Below are 20,553 nucleotides of genomic sequence, written 5' to 3'. Positions count from 1 at the left end.
GGGCATGTGGCCACTGCAGCAGTACTGAGTGCCAGTCTGGGGCTGGAGAGCACTGTTGGTTTCATGCATGGCAGCAGTGGCGTTAGTAAGCAGTTTGTGACCACAGAAAGCACAGTGTGCAGAACACACATCTGGACCCAGTGGTGGTTGGTCTCAATTAGGTGGTGTCTTAGTTACTGTTCTATTTCTATGAGGAGACACTGTGACAAAGGCAACTTATAAAATAAATCATTTAATTGGGGGACTTATAGTTTCAGAGGGCAAAAGTCCATTATCATCACGGTGGGGAGCATGGTGGCAGACAGGCGAGCTTTGCGCTTGTGTGGAGGAGCAGGAGATGATGCTGGCCTGACACGGGCTTTTGAAGCCCCCACCAGTGACATACATCATTGTCCTTCCCAAACAGTTCCACTATCTTCAGACCAGGCATTCAAACATATGAGCCCGTAGAGACCATTGTCATTCACATGACCACGGGTAGGCTCAGGCTGGTTACAAAGGCAGCATGAGCTAATCTGTGCCGTGGGAGCATGGGGGCCACCCAGTGATGGAGACAGCCCCGCTGATGAGAGAGTGGCTTAGCGCGATTGTGGGCTGCAGCTGGGCTTGGGGATCCTGTTTGAATTGATCAGGAAAGCTCCTTGGCTGATAGTGTGACTCAGTGACATTGGGGTTTGCCTGATGGCTCAGTCAAGCGCATGCATAGGCAAGAGCCTTGTGGAAACTGGCTGGTAATGGAGGCAGCTCAGACTGATCGTTGCTTGGTATGATTACATTATAGCTTGGGATGCTATGGAGGAAGTTTGGAGGCAGAGGGCTATTCCCAGTACAACATCCCCCAACTGTAATCTGGCAGTACAGCTACATATTGCCTGTTGCAGTTGTTTGTGTGGAGGAAGAGCTCCTTGGGAATAGCGGCAGTCAAGACAGTCTTCCACACTGAGTGACTTCTGAATCAAAAAGGTAAGTATGGGGAAAAAAAGAACAATTGATCCTCAACCCAGGGAGATTCATCTTTGCCTCTTCCAGAGCAGTCTGAATGTACAAGTGCAGGGCACAGAAAATAACCCGAGGGCTCAGAGTGATGGGAGAGCCACAGGGCCTGGCATTTTAGGGGGTGGGGAGATCCCTCCTCCTCTTATTTTCTTCCCTTCAACTCCCATCTTCCTCATTTTAGTCTGCCTAGGGCTCACGTCTTCTAGAAGGGGCAGGAGTTGTGGAGAATGATGGGAAACTAGCTCATAACCCTTGGATTCTCAGCAGCTGTCCGGAGACTAGGAGACCATTTGTGGGTTAGGAAGTCAGTATGATTTGTTTTTACAAGGAGGGTGTCAGGAAGTGCAGACTAGTATTGTGAGCCTGGTTTGTGAATGTTCCGAGGGGGTGGTTTGAGGAAGCAGGTACTCACTGTAGACTGGACGCTTTTGGGAAATGGGCAGACATCTTTGTGGGCATGCTAATGCATCTCACCTACAGAAAGGGCAGAGTACAGCGAGTCTAATCAGTCACTCACCTCTGTGTGTGTGTGTGTGCGCAAATGTGTTTGCAAGTGCACGTGTGTGTAAATGTATGTGTACATGTGCAAGTGTGTATGTGTGTGTGCAAGTGCATGTGTGCTAATAAGCATGTGCAAGCGCATTGTGTGTACAAGTACATGTGTGAGTATCTGTGTATGTGTATGCAAGTGCATGTGTGTGCAAGTGCATGCATGTATGAGTGTGCATGTGTGTATGAGTGTGCAAGTGCATGTGTGTATGAGTGTGTGCATGTGTGTGTGCATGTGTGTATGTGCAAGCACGTGTGTGTATGTGTGTGCATACAAGTGCATGTGTGTGTGCATGTGTGTATGTGCAAGCACGTGTGTGTATGTGTGTGCATACAAGTGCATGTGTGTGTGTGTGCATGTGTGTGCTCAGTATCATATGGGAGATTGAAGTTCTTCGTTAGTGGCTCCTTTCTATATCTGTTTCCCTCCAATTTCAACATCTATAGCCATTCTAATATCTAGAGATTCTCTTTCTCTGAAGAGACTTTATAATGTCAAATCAAGGGGCCAGTAGGATGGCTTAGTGGGTAAAGACTACAGAATGATCTTGCTTTGTCCAGTCACCATGCTCTGTGATTATATCTGCGTCCAAGGAGAAAATCAATCACCCGACCAGCCATGAGTGACAGGCCGCTCACTAGATGTCAAGGCCACTAATCTCTTCCTTCTTCACCTGGATGCCTCTCAATGAGCTAGGCAACTCATCCTATTCCATGCTCCCTGGATCATTCCCATGTGTGACTGTGTGTGCAACGTGAGCTTTCATGGTGTCTGTGGGGGATAAAAGTAGAGAGGAAGGCAGAGCTAGCTTCACTCCTCATGCAGACGGCAGAGAACCTGCCCCCTCCCCCCCATGGTATTGAGTCACCTTTCAAGGAAGCAGCCCTGGCACAGCCAGTGTCCTGCCAAGTCCACAGCACACATCTTGTTTTCACACATGCCTTTCATATGCCCTCTTCTGTCTGTGCTCTGCTGGCCACTTCATGCATGTGTGGTGGTGGTGGGGTATTAGGATACCTTAAGACTCATCTTAAGTGCCACCGATCACCTCCAAAAGCCACTTGAAAAGTCACAGGTGGGAGGGAGACATACTGGATAGTGCTCATCAGGTTTCCTGGAAGCAATTTAGAATGCTGAAGCAGGTACTTTAGGTCAGCTGCTTCAATAAGACCAAGGGTGGAGCTCTTCTGTCCAGACAGACCTCAGGACTATGAGCTACAACCAAAAAAAAACTGAAACCCAGATAGTGCAAGGAAGAGACACTGGGGGGCGCTATTTCTCCACCCAGGGTCGCTTTCTCTCATAGGTGATTGTAGTGTACCCTCTGCAGGTTCGGCTCTTACCTACCGGGCGGCTCACAGTGGTCCTCTGTCTTTCTTCACACCTGTTCCTGGCTCCCACAGCAGAGACCTCCTCCTCACCCGGGATGGGTACCCAATTAACCACTGGGTCTCTGACTTTATTTGAGAAGGAGTTTCACTCACCAAGCCCTGCACAGGCGAGTAAGGTCTGGGTCTCACTTCCAGCCCTCGGCAACATCCAGGTGTGGGTATGCTCCCTCCCCACGGTCTCCTCTTCACGGATGAGGGACCTGGACTGTGTGGCCCAGCTGGAATAGCTGTAAGGACAGCCCCTAGGGAGTGGCCGAGACTGCAGAAGACTATGGGCAGGAGCGTTTTGGGGGCTAAGGAGTGCACGGGGCGGGCTTCAGGTCGGGTGCAAGCATTTGGGTCTAAGGAGCTGGAAGCAGGGAGAGGGGAGGTCTCAGGCACATTTGTTGCCACAGAACAACTTCCCTATACTCCGAGGAGAACACAAAGCATTTAGATGTCAAACTACTCTAACCACAGCGGCTAAGAAATAGACCAGGGACGATGCCACCCATGATTTTCAGCTTAGAAAATAGGGCTTGTGGGGTGCCTAGGAAGTGGCCCCTGGGAAGGCTCAAAGGGCAGCAGTGGGTGACTTTCTGGGTCACTTCCAGCTGCCTTACCCTGGGCACCTTGATAATAGCTCTGAGCAAGAGGCATCTTAATGTTTTATTTATAAAAATAAATGACAGGTGGCGGGGGGGAGGAAGAGTTACTCTTCTTTGGAAATGATAGGTAAAAGGAAAAGGGAGGCGTTTTCCATGAGCTGTAGGAAGATGGTTACCTTTAGGGGCATGGCCAGGAACTTCAGGTCGACAGTTTCACCATTGGCCTCCAGGGGTCGCCATCATCTCACCACAACTTGATGCTGACTTGGAAGGCTGCAAATTAGAAAATAATTAATAGAGGAGACTTTAATTGTTTCTACACTTTGGAAATAAAGCAGTTTTCACTTGGAGAAAATTTAAAACTTAATGTTGGGGAGTGTAGCTGCAATTATTCCCTAAATTTAGATAACCTTTTCCTATTGTTTAAAGCTAGTCCATGATTGTCTATACAGTGATTGGCACCAGGCCTTGTTTAAATGCAAACTTTTCTAGTTCACTTCATTTATTATAATTTATGCTGTAGTTTTATTTTGAATATAAACAACACACTACATGTTATATTTTTGTTTTAATCATCACACAAAGCTATGGTTGTGATATTGCATTTGTGGGTTCCCCCTTCTCTCCCCTCCCCTGCCCTCCCCTCTCCTTCCCTCCCCTCTCTTTCCCTTCCCTCTCTTGACCTGTGTATTTTTGCTTTTGGTTTAGGCCTCTCCCTCAGCCAGGCTCAGCCCTGTCATCTTTCTTTCTTTCTTTCTTTCTTTCTTTCTTTCTTTCTTTCTTTCTTTCTTTCTTTTTTAGATTTTTTATTTTAATTAGAAACAAGGTTGCTTCACATGTCAATCCCAGCTCCCTCTCCCTCTCCTCCTTCCACGCCCCCCACCAACTCCCCCAGCCCCCCATCCAATTCCCACTCCGTTCCCCAGTGAGGGTGAGGGATCTATGTGGGATCTCCAGAGTCTGTCATTTCATCCAGGGCAGGGCCTAGACCCTCCCCCAAGAGTCCAGGCTGAGAGAGCATCCCTCATTGTAGGATGGGCACCAAAAGTCCATTTGTGTGCCAGGGATAAGTACTAATTACTGCCCAAGGCCCCACAGATTGCCTAGGCCACCTCACTGACACTCACATTCAGGGGGTCTTGATCAGTCCCATGCTGACCTCTTAGCCTTCAGGCTGGGGTTCAAGAGCTCCCCCTTGTTTAGGTCAGCTGCTTCTGTGGGTTAAACAAGCCCAGTATTGACCCCTTTGCTCATCACTCCTCCCTCTCTGTCACTGGGTTCCAGGAGTTCAGTTACTGGATGAAGGCTCTAGGATGGCATATAAGGTAGTCATCAATCTCATTATCAGGGATAGGCATTTAAGGTAGCCTCTCCACTATTGCTTAGATTGCCAGCTGGTGTCATCCCTGTAGATCTCTGGAAATCTCACTAGTGCCAGATTTCTCCTCAAACATATGATGACTCCCTCTATTATGGTATCTCTCATCCTGCTCTCCCTAATCTGTCATCTTTTGGGATCTTCACTGTGGGGACACCAGACCTTGAGCAGAAACCCACTTCCCCTTTGGCCTGGGAGCAGGCAGCTGTGAGATAATGTTTACTGAAAACAATTCAGTGCTATAAAGCTCTTGTTAGGGCTCTGATAAGGGCTGGCTCACTGAAACACCATGACTTTGATCCCCCCTATGGCTAGATGCTTCTTCCTGTTCCCCCTGCTGTTTCTCCCCCGATTCTGGGGCCGGAGATTAAACCACCAGCTAGGAGGGTGAAAAGACTGGAAGAGGGTGAGAAGTCTAGTCTGGGAGAGCTGTGAGAGCTCGGTTGGAGAATTGTATGTAGATGGATGGCAGAAGTCCTTAAAAAGGGAAGCGTTTTTTCTTGGGGTCTCCTCCTAAGCTGACTTGGGAAGCATAAAGTTTTCTTAAAGCAACTGACCAGTCTCTGTGTCATCTATCGCGACCACCTTGCTACATTCTCGGATGCAGGTTGCACAGCAGGTGCGACATTCACTTTCTTAGTCCTCACCAAAGACAGTTTTCCAAGTAAGTTCTTCTATTCTCCCAATGGCTTGAAACATGACTGTCTTCCCAAGGACATTAACCAAACCAGCTGTGTCCCATGCTAGTGAGGAGACTTCAGCAGTAGGGACACAAGGCTGAAGACAGCCTGTGTCTTCTCCAGTGAAAAGACTTTCTCTTCACTGCTCCATGGTCCCAGGGTCCCGGTTAGGAGCCATTGGTTTGGAAAGATGAATGTGGAGCACAGAGGGACCCTGGAAAGATAGACCAGGTTCTTCCCCTTTGACTACTTGTACAGGGCCTCCAGCGGCAATGGCATCGGCTTTGAGATGTGTTGACTAGAGACACTTGCTTCCCTTTTCCCAGCAAGGAGCCTCTGTCACCTGCTCTGCAGTAGGGTGGTTGGTGCTCAGCTTTGGGCTGTCTCAGAGTCCTGTTGGCTTCTCATGTCCCTCACGTGTAGTGTGTCATCCATGTGAAGTTCCTTGTACTATTTTCTGAGTTCAGTGTTGTATTTCCTCCAGCAAGACTCCACTTCCTAAAGGCCCATAACCTTCACAAACAGCACCACCAACTAAGGACCAAGTGCTATGACTCATGAGCTTTTGTTGGACAATTCATGTTCAAACCGCTGTGCCTTTGTCTTCCAGAATCACACAACCCACGCAGAAACCTGCTGCTATTCTCGCCCTGGGAAATGGTGTCCTGACAGCATCCCTGTCTCAGTGTGAGAGCTAGGCTGCTTGGTTTTAGAGAGAAGTTCTTCTGGCTTGTTATAAACGACCTGACAATATTTCATAATTCACACTTCCCACCCCCCAAGTCCTTCGTGGTTAATTAGGTTCCTTTGAACTAAACACACTTTTATGCTGGAGTTTATAACCTGCAGGAACCCCAGGTGCTGTATTTAATTAGTTCAGAAACCTCCCTTCCTACTGTATGAAAGAATAATGAATTTTATCCTTAAGGTTTAATAAGCCAACCATGACATGTTTTGCCTCAGTTAAACACACACAACCTACATTTGTTCTGTCTTCTTTTTGTACCATGCCAGTGTTTTTTTGTTATTTACAGTTTTCATCTATTTTTGTCTTTATTATGAACTTAATCTTTAAAAAAATCTTGCAGGAAAATTTCCTGTATTCTGGGTGTCTTGACATCTCCAATGCTGATTCTTTACATTACTGGATAATGTACACTGTATGTACACACACCGAGTGTTTCACACTACAGGATAATGCACATTCTGAATGTTTTGCATTATGGGATAATGCGCACTGTGTATACACATTGAGTGTCTCACAGTACAGGATAATGCACACTGTGTATACACATTGAGTGTCTCACAGTACAGGATAATGCACACTCTGAATGTTTTGCATTATGGGATAATGCACACTGTGTATACACATTGAGTGTCTCACACTACAGGATAATGCACGCTGTGTGTACACACTGAGTGGCACCACTCTTATCTTCTAACCTCACGGAGAGTTCTTCTCCTTTCTCTGGGTCTTCCTGGCTCACCTCTGGCCTTTGTTCCATGGACTTCTGCCCTTTTGCTGCCTTGGCATCTCTCAACTGCCTTTAGTGATATGTTTTTGGGTTCATAGAGAATTCCAGATACTGGATGGTTTGAACGAGACTGTCCCCCATAGGCTCACATATTTGAATACTTGTCCCCCAGTTGGTGGCACTGTTTGGTACTAAGGTTAGGAGGTGTGGCCTTGCTGAAGGAACCATGCCTCTAGAGGCAGGTTTTGGGGATTACAGGCACTCTTTCTGCTCCTTGCTTGTGGCGCAAGATGCGATCTCTTAGCTTGCTGCACTAGTGACCATGCTTCCTCGCTATGATGGTGATGGATTCATTCCTCTGGAACCATAAGCCCAAACAAGCCCTTTCTTCTGTAAGTTGCCTGGCCATGGTGCTTTGACATAGTAACTGGACAGTGACTAATACACTGGAACTCTGAGGTTTTGAAAGTTTACTTAAAGTATTTATTTGTACTGTATACTTTATGACTTCGACTCTTTGGGCATGCTGGAAAAAGTACAGCTGTGATGAAAGCAAAGAATAGGAATTGTCAGGAGTTCATGGAGGGAGGGACAAGCTCAGCATGAGTTCAGTGTCCAAAACCAAGAATGGACCATCCCATAGACCATGGCTCTTAGGTGATAGTAGAGTGTTATCTAAGTTTGCAGATGGTAAAGAGTGCAGGGTGTTGGCAGTGGGGGAGGCTGGGCAAGTGTGGGGGCAGGGAGCTTATGGGAGATCTCTACATTATGCTGAATTTAACCCAAAACCCAGAATTTTCTCTAATAAAGCCTACTGACATTTTTACAGACACGGTGAGTCCTCACTTTAGAGCAAGACATAAGTGGTACCATTTTTTCCTTATGGTAATCTCTTAGTTTCTTTCTTAGAAGGAAAACTATAAAAATCTTGCTTTCTAGATCTTTCTGTAGACTGTAATTCTCTGACACACTCCATTGCACTCATAACACATAACACACTATTTTGCTCACACACATTTGCACACTTATCAGATATACACTCCCACACTGCCACATGAATGCACTTATAGGCATCTATAAATGTAAATAAGATCATAATTTACATATTATTCTGTGGCCCTTTATTATTTTGTAGTGTCAAACATGTCAGAAGATTCTGCTAGAATACATCCTTTTTAATTGACATATTCTGTAGTCCTTTATTATTTTTATGGTCTCAAACATGTCGGGAGACTCTACTAGACACATCCTTTCTTGCCATTGTATTGTTGCTCATTTTCCTCGCATGGTTTTTCATCTAGAGCACTAAGAAACTTCTGATTAATTTTCTAAAAAAGTAGTTGCCATCTATCAAGGAGAAAATACAAATTACCAAAAATAAAAACAAAGTAATTCTAAGCCATTTGATAATCTTGAGAGAAATAGATCCTGAACTAAAGAAGGTTTACTGACTGGTCACAGAACTCCAAGGGGACTCAGATAAATCCGCAACATGGGTATTCCAAATGTGCATGTGTCACCCTCAGTAAAACCCAGCTTGATGTCCTCCTTGCATATAGGAGTAAGCTGTGGTGACGACCAGAAACCTTGGAGTTTTACATCAATGACAATCCACAGAAAGCAGCAACTATAAACTCACATGCTTTGTGTATTTTTATAAGTCAGCAGAATATAAAGGGTTGGGTTTGACTTACGTGTTTCCTCCAAGGAATGTTTTTGAAACCCACACATACATACATATATATAACATACCCAAAACACACACACACACACATACACACACACAGCATACCCCAAACATACACACACACACACATACATACATACACACACACGCAGTTACATAAACATACTCACATACTCACAAATACACTCACACATTCACAGACATGCACATATACATACATTACACAGACTCTTTCATATACATACACATATATAGTACAAACACACATATATACACATACACACTAAATATGTACATACACACAATGCAAACACATATACACATACATTTACACTTAGACATGTACATATACACAAAAATACATACAAACTCATGCACATACATGCATAACACCCCCACCCACCCACCCACCCACACCCACACACACACACACACACACACACACACACACACACACATGAAGAATGATGGCTACAGATAAAACCAAAAAGAACAGAGAATGAACCACAAAATGCGTAGTTGAAAACAAAAAAACCAGAGCAAATTCAAGGGACATTTTTGTGACTTTACTATTTTACTCTTGATCATAGTTCTTCTTGAAGTTTAAGGAACAGTACTTCAGGTGGAGAGAAAGAAACCCCAAACACCGGGAGGATGACAAGCTGTCGAAAAGCAGGCCCTTTTAGTCTAGGTTGCTGTGATATGTTTTTGTCAGAAACATTCATAGTTTACCATTTCCCTGTGATTTCCACTGGGCATCAGTTTTCCTTTGAAAATGACTGAGGGCCAGGAGTTCACCAGAATTTCCATTTTTGGGACCAGAACTTTGAAGTCTACTTATTGAGTTTACTTTTCTGTTTATCACATTCTATGAAGCTCTGTTGTTGGCAAAAATGGAGAAAGGAAATTTAGAATGCCCTGAGCAGGTAGCTAAGTTAGGACTCCAAGCATCCTGCGAAAGACTAAGAAGTAAATGTTCCCCTGACTTGGTCATGGCTGTTACTTTAACCTGCCATCAGTGTAAAGTCCACCAGAGACAAAATGTAAAAGAATGGGCATGTCCATGTGCTAATGAAATTCTATTTATGGATACTCAGACTTTAATTTCATATGATAGCCATATGGCTCAGACTATTAAATTTATAATGTAAGAACAAATAGCTAATGTAGGCACTCATAGCTGGCCAAAGTGCAGAGAACGCGTCTGTGAAGTGTTTAGTCCCACGTAGGATGACTATCATTCCCATCCGCAAGGCTCAGGAACCAGAGTGGGTACAAGAGTCAGGGGGAAGGGAAGACTGGAGCGAAACGTGACAGGACTATTGAACATGCAATGGTTAGTGAGTTCATGGGTGCAGCCATATGGTGGCGGCTTCGCCACGGAATCAGGGGATGGACCTTGGCTTCTCAGTGCTAGGCTGGTGTACTTGTTGGTGACCTCACCTGGGGTCAACAGCACCTTTTCATCCAACACAAATAGAGCTGGGATGTGGACAGAGGTCATCAGGAGAGGTATTGTGGGCATATGTTTTCTTGTATGTGGAACCTAGAAAAAAATACATCACAGGCAAGTAGAAGGGGGCCATTTGGGAAGAGGACAGGGATTAGCGGGAGGGGGGAGAGGTAACAGGAGAGACAAAGAGAATAATGGGGCTGAGTATGGTCACAGCACATACTGTATTGGAATGGAGATATTACTATAAAACCATCACTTTATGCAATGAACATGCATTAATCAAGAGCCTTAAAACATGACCCAGAAATAACAACAGTACACCAACTATAGCCTGAGACTATTGCTGGGTTCATTCAGGTGTCTCATGAGCTCCTTCAGCTTGTGAAGATACATGTCACAGAGAGGAAGAATGGTCATTTCTAGGCTTGGACTACATTCTTCAGAGCAAGAAGGAATTCTAGCAGAGAGTCTAAACAGCATTGTGACTCTCCCTGATGTCTATAGCCTGGAAGCCCTTCCTGAAGGTAGGGGACTCAACAAGTCCTTCATAGACAAAGGCTGCTTTATCTGTCTATCATCCATCTGTCTGTCTGTGTGTGGTCTGTCTCTCTGTCATCCATCTGTCTGTCATTTGTGTATCTGTCCTCTATCTCTATATTCTAATCTAGTTTAAATCTATCACAATTGTATTTTTAAGGACACAGAGAGCTCAGACAGAGACACACACATAGGTAGAGAAAGGTGGAGAGACACAGTAATTTTCAGGAGTTATTTTGCCAGCTCATGAAGGACTTGTTGAGTCCCCTACCTTCAGGATTCTGTGGGACTGGCAGTCACCCCCTGTAGTTGGAGGTTTCTCATCCTGCCTGCCAGTCCTCAAATGACTGGCCAATGGTTCAGGTGTATTGCTGACTAGCTGTCTTGATTAAATTAACCCATTTTGTTTACATTTTACCGTGATGCTTATGGCTTATTTCTTCACATCTTGCTTCCCCAGTGGCTACATGGTGTCCCCCTGATCCCGCCTTCTTTTTTTCTCTACCTCTATTTGGATTTCCTGCCTAGCTATATTTGTCCATTGGCCAAATCAGTGTTATTCACCAGCCAGTAAAAGAAGCACATACAGAAGCACATCTTGCCTAAGCATCTCATAGTCTGGAAGGTGCTGCAACACCAACAGCTTCCTGTCTTGTGGCATCTTCCTAAGTTAGCATAGCGGAAGCAATTTCCTGGAGTTTTCTGGATATGGATGGAAAGGGGACTCATAGTTAGTGTGTAGATGGCCAGACTGGGAGCTGGATAATCGGTGCACACTTTTCTGTCCAGTGTCACTGATTCCCTGGAGTTAGAGAACTTGGCCAGTGTGGAATGTGGGAGAGATGGCAGGGTCTGGGGAATGGAGAACATGCCCAACATCGGTGTTTTAGTAGCTAGAGTGAACTCATTAGCTTCACCGCAGGCTTCACAGTTAGCTGAGCTGATAGGTCCCTTCTGTCACTTTGTTAGTTAATGGGGCGGTTCTGTCACTTGGCGAGAAGATACCTTGGCATTTATGGCTATGTTCATTGGACTGTGACCCACAGATCTTCCTGTCATTTGCTACTGTAATGGTAGGACAGCAAGAGTCAGGAAAGCAGGGAGTCCATTCCAAACAGTAGGCAGTAGTCCACTGTTGCGTGGCTGCTTCCTCTAAATTGAGACATTCTTAGAAGGAGGCTTGTAAGGCTCATGAAATCAAGAGGACACCTGTGCAAGGCTCAGGAAGCAGGAGTCACGTGGTTCACAAAGTCTTACAAACAGTGACTAATTGCTGGGGTAAAGAGATTTTTTTTCCCCATGGAGCTGCCTGAAAATGGAGTCGGGGGGGGGGCTCTTAGGTTACAGATTTCACGTCTCAGTTGTCCTGGGGTTGCAGTGCTCCTGTGCCACCCCAGCGAACTCCTTGGTTACCAAGCTGGACTCAATGGAATTATTTCTTTGGCTGTTGTGGAAACTTGATTCTGTATTGCCGTGTGTTCTGTAGTGGCATCTGGCCCTGCCAGCGAACCTGAAGAAGTAGCCACACCCTTTGGGCGTGGTTTCAGGTGTGGATGTGATTGCAGCTGCGGGCATGGAGAACATCAGCAGGGCAGAGACGAGACTGCATCTTCTGGAGCAGGAAGACTGCAGTGGCTATTTACTCGTATCTGTGTAAGCTGTTCTCCAGTAAAACAGCTATTTATCATTTATCCTGGGTCTGGTGGACTCCTTAATCCCTGCCTTCATTGTTCCCAGTGAGCTGTTCTTCCGACCCTTCGAGCACTCCATGCGCCCACATCACTTCATCCATTTCAAGGTTGTTCAGTGTCCCTGCGTGGTTGCACATGCCAGGCCTGGAGTGACAGTGATGACTGGTTGCTTTCTGAGTAAGGGTCCAAGATGAGTCACTTAAATCACCTGATTTGTAGTTAGATGTGACCCCCAGATTTGGGGAGACAGAGGCAGGGGGAGAGGGAGGGGGAGGGAGAAAACAGGAGCCATTGCTATACAGTGAGGATGTGGAGGGGTGTGAAGATGCCTTCCATGTTCCTTACAGTCTCTGAACTCCAAACCACTCCCCTCATGTCTTCTGAATTGCTGGTTGAGCATTTCTTAATTTTTCTTAAGAGGGATGTTGTAAATCTTGTTTAAAGTTCCCAGAGCTCCAGAGCCCATCCTTCTGAGAATTCACATCTACAGCCAACATTTTCTTCATTGGGTCCTTCTTGTGGGTCTAAAATTAAATTCCCTGGTTCTCAACATCAGAGTGCATTGACCCAAGTGCCACTGGGCAAGAGCCGGGCAGTTTTTGCCCGGGAGCAAGTCTCTGTATGATGAATAGAAAAGAATGGCCCGCGGTGGATGTCGCAGGGGGAGGGAATGGGCTATTGATGTGTCATTTCCCGAAAGTGATGTTGTTGGACATATTTACTAAAGAATTTAGAGACTATTGTCAGAATTTCTGTAAATTTCTAAATACTTCACATTGCTACATTTGTGTATAAGTTGAAGAGAGATTTGGTCATGATTATAAGTATGAACTGTAATAATACTTTGGATAGTGTGTACCTGACTTCACACCTTGTCTTCAAGTTGCTGAAAAGCTTCCTTTCACTAAGGAATCACCCAACATGTTTTCCTACTGCGGAGTAATGGAAGTTTCTAGATGCACAAAGAATAAATTTGTTGGCTGTTCTTTCAAGCAAAGCTGGAAACATTGTGGAAGAACTCCAGGATCTGCAGTGTTAGAGAGCTGTTTTGTGTTTGCTCTATTTCTTAGTAGCTGTGAAAGTGGAACTCAGAGGAGAGCCATGCATAGGGGTCTTGGTGTGCCCCAGGTATTGAGGAGAAACGATTGTAAGGAAGGGAAAATGAGGCCCAGATAAGGGGCTAAGTGTGCACATGGTTTCTCAGAGTAAGTCAGGGACAAGGAAGCCACAGAAGCAAGCAGCAGGCTTGTCTCTGAACTGGGCAGAGGTGTACTGGGCAGGTGTACCTTTTGGAAACTCTTGGCTCTATCTATACAATGGGACTCCTAGGAGCAGCTAGAACTGCCTGGGGTGAAGATAACTGGAGGTTGTCTGTGGAAGGCTAAGCCTGGGGGCGGGGCTTTGCTCCAGAGCAGCTATGTACATTCCCTCAGAAAGAGGTGAGACCTGACGATCTTCTACACATCTGTGGTAGGATTTTGGCTGGCTTGATCTTGTGGAGGTCTTGCGTAGGTAACCATAGGTGCTGTGATTTCATGACTACAACAGCCAGGTCGCATCCAGAGGATGGCTTTTCACAGCTCTCCTCCCCATCTTCCTGTTCTTGCATTCCTGCTACCTCTTCCTCAGTGGTGTTCCATGAGCCTGTGAGAGGTTGCTGATACAGTTGTCCCGTTTAGGGACTAAGAACTCAGTCTCCTATTCTCAGACACTGACCAGCTATGTGTCTCTCCAGTGACTGCTGCCCCCTGTGAAGAGACGTGCCTCTCTCCAAGGTTGAGATCAGCCAGGTGTCTTATAGTTTCTACTACTATGAAGAGATGCCAGGACCACAACAACTCTTATAAAGGAAAACATTTAATTGAGGTGGCATTTTACAGTTTAGAGGTTCAGTCCATTGTCATCATAGTAGGGAGCATGGTGGCAGGCAGGCGGACATGGTGCTGGAGAAGGAGCTACTGCATCGTGATCCACAGGCAACAGGAAGTAGACTGAACTACTGGGTATGGCTTGAGCATAGATGAGAACTCAAAGCTCGCCTCCATAGTGACACATTTCCTCCTACAGGGCCACCACTAAACCAACAAAGCCACACCTCCTAATAATACCACTCCCTGTGAGCTTATGGGGGCCAGTTACATTCAAACTACCACAATGGGTTTAAGCACAAATATTTAGAAGGCAATTTGACAGTATGACCAGTTAGCAAAATAATAATAGCAGATTTTGCTCTAGGGCCTATGACCTTCCAGAGGATTACGGACCAGGCATGGAATTCCCTTCTGTGGAACAGGCCTCAGGTCCAATCAGTAAAAGCTCAGCTATGAGGGCTGTGCCACTATCATACCAGTGAACTCATCTTTCCTAGAGCTCAGTCTCATAGCACTCAAGTTCAGCTTTAAGTAGGGCCATTGAGGCCCTTGCCCCAGCGGCCTGCATAGCATCCTCCAACACTATGAAATAGGATGTTCATGGTGCATCTGAGGTTACTGTGTCCCTGTCCTGTAGCTAAACTCTGCACTGTCTTCAGCTCATCATGTACTTATTGTGGGTAACTAAGAACATTGTTCCAAAGACCTCTGGGGGCCTCCTGGACCAATGCCTCATAGAAAGGTAAAGACTGCAATTTTCACGTAATACCCCGTGACGTCTGGGAGTGGCATTGCTTACCCATGCAGGCCAAGCCCATTTTATCTTTTTAAGTTACATTTTAACTACCTAGCCAGTTTGCACAGGGCTTTTTAGTTTTGGTTAATCCCCTCCCTACTTCCTCCTCTTCCCATCCCTCATCCCCACTTACTTCTTTAACTCTCAGTATCCTCCTCCCCGACTATTTCTTTAAACATGTGTTCCAAAAATAATCCAAGTGAGAGGAGTTTGTTTCTGAGACAAGGTTCCATTGTAACTCAGGTTGGCCTCAAACTCAATATGTAGTTGAAGATGGTCTAGAACTGCTATTCTTGTGTACTTGTCCTAGGTGCCAGGATTACAGGCATGTGTTACCATACCACTTCCTGCTTACAGCCTACGCTCTCTTTCTTCTGGCCGTGAGAGTTAAGGGGCTTCTGCTGAGCAGACACATTTGATTTCTTTTTTTCTTTTTTTGGTTTTTCAAGACATGGTGTCTCTGACTTTGGAGGCTGTCCTGGAGCTAGCTCTTGTAGACCAGGCTAGTCTTGAACTCACAGGGATCCACCTGCCTCTGACTCCCGAGTGCTGAGATTAAAGGTGTGTGCCACCACCGCCCTGCGAGACATTTGATTTCTGTCCTCAAAATCTCTGAGAAGACTTCCTGACTGGCAGGTGAGGTTTTCCCTGGACCTCCAAGCTCTCAGACTCTGGTTGTGTCTTCACACTGTCATCCCTGGCAAGGCAGCCCTCTTAAGGCTCCAATGCCCACACTTGGGGGTGTTCTCTCGTTTCACAAGCACCCATCTCTTCCTTAGATCCAGTGCTTACACTTACACAATGGTTTCCTTTTAATGAATCTGACTTTGCTTCTCTAAAAAAAGTCACAGAGAATGCCCTAACAGTCACCAGGAGTGATGTCCTCAGAGGTGCAAGTCCTTTGCAGTAACTCGTAGATTAGGCATGAGCTCCTGTAGGGCCAGCATGAGGGGTGGCTTCACGGGAAATGCTGTATTCCTCTTTGGTTACATTGACTGAGTGTAGTCCCTTGAGAAGGTGTTATGGACATTCCAGGAGACAGATTATAGTTCCTCTCAATAGTGGGTGTGCCAAGATGCCTCCTGACACAGGCAGTGAGCTGCAGACACTTCTATTCTCTTAAACAAGCAACTGTCTTCTCTCTCTCTAGTTCCTGTCCCCTAACTCTTGCTGGCTCAGTCCTGGCATCAGCCCATGGGGTTCAGAACCATGATGTCCCGCTTAAAAGGAAGCAGTCCATCCTAAGGAGTGAGGGCGGGAAGGGACACTCAGAGTGGCATCCTCAAAGGAGCCTTCCATTGTTTGGCCTGATAATTAAATATTCCCAGACAGTAGGACTGGCTTTTATTCAAATGCAAATGTAAATTGCCTTTCCTGGGCCAATGTAAGCAGCCTTTTAGCATATCTGATTTTGAATTACCTGCCTCTCTTCTCTGGCATTAGTGGAGATAATTGAAAAATTGCAGCACTTATATTCATGTTTTGAAAAATGGTTTAGGAAGCATGTTTCTGTCTTCAGATTACTAGAGTGCCGCTTACTCCTGCAAAGAGGACTAAGTAAACCAAGCCATTTTCTTTTCTTTTCTTTCTTTCTTTTAGTAGAGAAAGCATTTAAATTCTTTTTGACTTGACACATAAAATAACATTCTTTTATTGGGTACTATTTTTTGATTTTGTTAGGTCTTTTTTGAGACAGAGTTTCTCTATGTAGCCTTGAACATCCTGGAACCTGCTCTGTAGATGAGACTGATGTTGAACACAGAGATCCACCTACCTCTGCCTCCCAAGTGCTGGAATTAAAGCCATTCACCACCCACTGCTTGCCCCCTCTCCTTTTTTTCTTTTCTTTTCTTTTTTTTTTTTTTTGAGACCATGCTTCACTCAGTATCACAAGCCAGCCTGGAAAAAGCTATGTAGACCAGCCTAACCTTGAACTTGTGGGCATTCCTCTGCCTCAGACTCCTGGGTAATGAGATTACAGGCATGGGGCACTATGTGCCACCATAGTGTTCTGATATCTACACACAGTATTCCAATCAGAGTAGACTTGGGAGGTTGTATTTATATATATCTGTGCATATACATACATGCATACATATGTACTTACATACAAATATGTATGCAACAAAATTAATAAAAGAAAAAGAGGTTATCAACTTGATTGCGGGAGATAAGGGAGGGGGGATAAAGTGATATAATTCTATTTCAATTAAAAACATATTTAAATAAAATCCTCTCTGTCTTTTCTTGCCTCCCAGGGGACCCAGATGACTTTGCTGTGTCTGGGTCGCTCCTGCAGTACTGAACACAGGCTTTCTTTGTGTGAGGGCCACAGTGATTTACGTGAGCTGACGAATTGTATTAGCTCAGTCCTACATGTCCTGTTGAGCCCTAGTGCTGGTGCCCAGAGTGAAATATGGCAGTGAGCTCCTAGGCAACTCTACAAGGCTCCTAGTCCTGTGATTTGAGAAATGTTCAGTCTAGGAGGGATCCCGGCTAGGCTGGTGCTGGGGTCATGGGGGACTTGGAGCCCTTTGACTCTCCTGCCTAATGAAGCTTTATCATGATTTCAGATTAAACCATGGGAGGCGGGAACTGCTACTAATTAGAGCTGATAAAAGCAGCAAGGAAACCCTTCATCACTTGTTTTGGGTGGTGGATGCTTTCTCAGCCAGTCATCCATGGACAAGAACAACTAGTGTTAATTGATCTGACATGTCAGGGTTGCTAATTAGGAAGACCATGTTTGCTGAGGCCCTGTGAGCCAGCCTTCCCTGACAGATCTTCTGGGATGATGCTTGTTGATGTCCCTGGCTGCTTTTGATCTGCCTTAAAGGGACACAAACATCCTCGGAAACCAATATTCAAAGGGACTTTTTGAAAACAAGCCCCGGAGCTGCTCATTTCTCTCAGGCATAGGAATTTGGATGCTTAGACTCTAATTCTTTCTTAGAGCTCATCCTTCAATTGACCCTCTATTTGATGGTTTAAAGTCCCCCTCTTTAAATATTTTATATCTTATGTCAAACCACAGTATAATGTTTTGAAAACTAATTTTAATTACCAATTCTTTGCCTAGCTCGGCTCTTGGAGTCATTTCGTAGTCTCGTGTGTGTGTATTTGTGTGTCTGTATGCCTGCTGTTTGTGCAGCTGCACGTTGAGGCCAGAACAGGGCGTTGGATACCCTGGAGCTGGAGTTACAGATGTTTGACAGCTGCCTGATACGGGTGCGGGGATCTGAACTTGGGTCCTCTGGAAGAGCAGCAACTGCTCTTCACCACTAGGCTGTCTTTGAATCTTAAGTGTGGGAAACGTCGGCTGGGTTGGTTATTGATGGAAGGAGTTCTGAGATGCTACCCGGACAAAGGCAGCGGGGAATCGAGGTGCTGACACAGTCTAACGGTTGAATCTGAGAGTACAGCGACATTGGCTGTGCCTGGCTGTTCAGTCTCAGATCTAGAGACACCTTTGTCTGCACAGTTCTTAAAGAAGAAAGGCTCTTCTAGCCGCTGGACTAATACCATAGGCACCCTGGATTCATGGCTTCCTGGCCCACCACCTCCATCACTTTAGTGCATCACAAGTCGGGACCTTGCCGGAGAAATCACCCGCTCTCTCCATGTCATTTATAGCCAGGTTGCCTGATGGCCCAGTGTATTCCCATTTTTCAAGACCTTGGCATTTTAACATTGAAAGCCAGGTGTTATAATTTCCTATTGAATAGTTTATGCAAATCACTCAATGACTTTGATAGACTAGGGGGACTAACCCTGCTCTGAGGTATATTTGCCCGCAGGCATTGACTTGCCTATAGATTTAGTATTGTGAGAATTCCAAATCACAGCAAATGAAGGGCTATTTACCTTTGACAGGCAGAGCACCCCACCAGGATGGACAAGGTAAAGGACACACTAGCAGCTTTGCTCTGTTTCCACGGTGTGCTGAAGCATGCGTGCTTGTAGTGCGGTAGGTACCGTCCACTTCTGTACTGAGCCAGAGGGACTTGGTGTCTTTGGTTTGTTTTCAACACTATCCTCCTCCTAAGTTTTAAATTCCCTGTTTTGTATTTTAAAATGCTCCATTACATACATAGATTTGCCCATCAGAAATCATCTCACCTCTCTCTTCCTACTCCCTCAATACCAGTAAAACTCAAAGGTGAAGGACGTTGGAGGTGAGAGCCCAGCAGACAACTCGGACAGGGCTCAGTCACCTTTCAGTCCTACTTCTCTGTGTTAGCACTACCCCAGAGGACTGTGTAGTCATACATGGTACGTACCAAGCTCCCCAAGAGCATGCGGCTTAGAAACAGCTTCCCGTATGGGCCTTGATTTTGTCTGTAATACATGAGGCTGCTCCTCCACATCAAGCAAACCTGGAGACAACAGCGGCCAGGCAGGGAGGAGGCTCAGGTGGAGGTAAGCCAGCCATTCTGTCCCCTTGCCTTGGAGCCCAGTGACTTCACAGTACCTGTGCTGTGGGATGCATCATCACAGACTTAGGAGCCCCGTGACTTCATAGTACTAATGCATCCCCATTAACTTAGGTGAGGCAGACAGCATGTGCTTAGTATCTTATAGCATCTTAGCATCAGTGACCTTGAGCACTTTCTCTGGGTCCTCTAATTCAGGTCTTCTTGAACCAGACAGGGCTGCAATCTCACTTGAGCAGCAGTGAGGATCCACACAGCCTGGGATGTGTCGTCAACACAAACGCATTCCTCATAGTTCTGAAGGTTCAGAGGCTCAACATGGAGATGCCAGCCTATATGCAGGGCTTCTTGCTGCACAGAAACATGGGGGCAGGTAGACTTTGAGCAAGAGGTGAGAGAGAAGGGGTCTGCACTGATCGTACTCAGGTGGGAACAGCAATGGTGTCCCACTCTTGTCTTAAGGACAATTTCAACCTGCTTTTCTCTGGGGGACGAGTTTTAACACTGCAGCCAGAGCTGAGTAACTCAGGACATCTGAGAAGAATGGAGTAAGCCTGCACATGGAGGAGAAGAGACATGGAATCTACGCACATCAGCAGGTCTTGTTCTGGGAGGGAGTTGGGGTGTGTGCTTAGTTCTTTCTCTCCTTCCTGGGTATTGCTCTGAGGTGAAGCCTGATGCTACAGTCACCATCCAGCATGCCAGAGACCAACCACCTGGGTGAGGAATGAAGGCTAGCACCTCAGTGCCCTCTGCAAGATGGAGGAGTAACCAGTAAGCTCTAGATTTCTCACTGTAGAAAAACAAACCAATGGTTAAAATCACTCCATCAAACAAACAAACATATTTGGAGGTAGCTGAAGGCTGGCTCATAAGGAGTTGAATAGATGGCAGAAAGAGTGGCCTTGTAGTTTCCTTGAATCTCTCTCTGAACTTCTATAACTAGAGTCTACTGTTCAAATTCGGAAAGTGGCACCATGGCAGATCTGCTATTTTAGCTGCATGCCCAGCACAGATCTCTCTAT

General features: G+C 45.7%; 1 long non-coding RNA gene across 2 annotated transcripts; it reads right to left on the bottom strand.

The window, feature by feature from the left end:
- Positions 1–2,058: 2,058 nt before the first annotated feature.
- LOC121144344 lies at positions 2,059–19,536 on the bottom strand. 2 transcript variants are annotated; one of them, XR_005881695.1, is made up of 6 exons: positions 19,376–19,536; positions 10,188–10,290; positions 3,701–3,797; positions 2,890–3,036; positions 2,415–2,761; positions 2,059–2,317 (listed from the first exon to the last, which is right to left on the bottom strand). It is a non-coding gene; the product is annotated as an uncharacterized LOC121144344 (long non-coding RNA). The 2 variants fall into 2 exon arrangements; XR_005881694.1 differs by having other exon boundaries at positions 2,415–2,660.
- Between the last annotated feature and the right edge of the window lie 1,017 nt (positions 19,537–20,553).

Source organism: Mesocricetus auratus, unplaced genomic scaffold (genome assembly GCF_017639785.1).
Source record: "Mesocricetus auratus isolate SY011 unplaced genomic scaffold, BCM_Maur_2.0 Super-Scaffold_100015, whole genome shotgun sequence".
In the NCBI taxonomy this organism is placed as follows: Eukaryota; Metazoa; Chordata; class Mammalia; order Rodentia; family Cricetidae; genus Mesocricetus; species Mesocricetus auratus.
This window is presented reverse-complemented; position numbering and strand designations above follow the sequence as displayed.